Here is a 2,117-nt window from a genome sequence, read left to right as displayed (position 1 = left end):
AGTCAGCGCCGGGTAGCACCCATGGTGGTGGAAGAGCACGCAGCTGGATGCACCACTGTATACCCCGCCGTCGATTTGAATAACTCACAGGACTGCGCTGATTGGACGAGCCGCGGGGTCACGTGACCGCCGGGGCACCTCGAAACCTCCCGAAGGCGGGGTCGACTTGTTCGGATGGGCGTGGCCGGGCGGAGATAAACTCCGGGGAACCTGCCTCCTGCATCTCCACCTGCTTCTCCTGTTTTGCTTGTCACCAACTTGTGGAGTTCTGAGGTCCTCGGACCAGGAAGAACAGTTTAGTTTCAAACTGGACTGTTTGTTTGGTTCAGCCTCTGGCTTAAGGACATTTGAAGTTTGAAAAGAAGAAAAAGAATGGTCTTTTCTTCCTGGTCCGAGGGGACCTTCAGCAGTATTAAGCGCATAAAACAGAGCTGTGGGGTAGCTTTCTCAGTGCAGACAAAACTCCTGAAAGGCTTTAGGTGTCTCTGGAGCTCTTTCCATCTTGGGTTTCCAACTTTCTCCCCTGCCTCCCCCAAGCTTTCCTCTCTCCCCTCCCTCCATTCTAACAGGGGTCCTCGTGAAAGGTCTTGGTGGCAAAATTTTGCCCCCATTAATTCATCTTCACAGAATAGAGGAGTGAAATAGAAGCAGCATATTTTTTTTCTGAGTAAATATGATGTGAGATTAGGGTATGTTGTAATGCGGACCAATGCTTTTCTTTAAGAAATTCTTTATGCAAGATTCCTTTCTAGCTGTTTAAATCACGATTATACAAGCAGGGCTCTGGTGGTTCACAAGTATAATTCTAGAGGCTGAGATATGAGAATTGTCGTTTAAAGCCAGCCTGGGCAGAAAAGTTCCATGAGACTTATATCCAGCTTGAGCCGAAAGAGAGCAAGACCCCTACACACACTTATACATTAAAACATCATTGTTATCTTAAAAAATAAGTCTGCAAGAAGCATCATCTATTAAGAAGGGTACATTCTTAGAGATGGAGGAGCCCAGATCAAAAATGCCATTTTTCCATTTAGCCCAAAATGACCTATTCTAATTGGCTTTCTCTGCTTTGCTTGTGAAGTTTTATTTCTCCAGTGTGGTCCTTGCTCTATCTCCAACCTCTAAGATTGCACAGTAATAACATAAAATATATTTGGTGAATGGATTAATTTCTTTTCTCACTAAAAAGAAAGTTTATGGGTAATATAATCCAGTTATCTTTCCTTCCCAGGAAACTTGTTTTTTTTATATAAAATCTTTCTGCCTATTTATAAAGTTTGTTTATCTTTAAGGCATAGCCAATCTTCCATGTTATGCATAGTTATGAATCTTATTTCATGAATCTTGTCCAATATTTGCCTGGTCTGAGAAATTTCCTCTTTTTTTTGTTTCAGTGTATGTTCTTTCTTGCTTCTGAAACTACTATTGATTATTTGATCTTCCAGATCTATCTCATTTTTTTGATGACCTTCCTTGTATAACTTTCATTTTATTATTCCCACCCTTCTTCAGGTTCTGAAAGGATTCTTTCAACTGAGCTCCTAAGCCACAGATTCAATTTCCTTTTCCAGACAACCTCCTATTCATCTCCAAGAAACCTTTTCTATTCTTGCGCTATTATTTCTATTCAGCCTCCTTTTGAGTTTTCCTAAGAATCTGAATTATAAATTAGAATTTAACAATATTGTCCCTAATGTTTTATAATAAACTCACTATAAAATAATCAAAAATGATCCTTTTCTTTGAACTATTGATTTTTTTTAAAAAGTGTGCATCCTACAATTTATAATTAACATGAGCCATAAAAAACTGAGAAAAATTGTAGTAACAAATCAGGTAAATTCATGTAAATATCCAACTAGCCAGTTTTTAAAAAATTTTAATCATTTTGAGTATTAAAAGTTGTTACAGTGTTTAGGGAGAGATGTTTGATTAGCAATCAGCCAGGCATTTCCTTGAGGAAAGGCATATCTCTTCATACAGGGGAATACTTCATCCTCAGAGCAGATATTCCTATCTTCCCTGCTCTTAGGAATTACCAAGAAATGAACTCTTGATACAACTAAGTCATACTTCAGTTTCTTCCTACTCTATGAAATGGTCATGTGATCCAACCA

This window comes from Megascapheus bottae, chromosome 6 (genome assembly GCF_031878675.1).
Source record: "Megascapheus bottae isolate mThoBot1 chromosome 6, mThoBot2.hap1, whole genome shotgun sequence".
NCBI classification, from domain to species: domain Eukaryota; kingdom Metazoa; phylum Chordata; class Mammalia; order Rodentia; family Geomyidae; genus Megascapheus; species Megascapheus bottae.
This window is presented reverse-complemented; position numbering follows the sequence as displayed.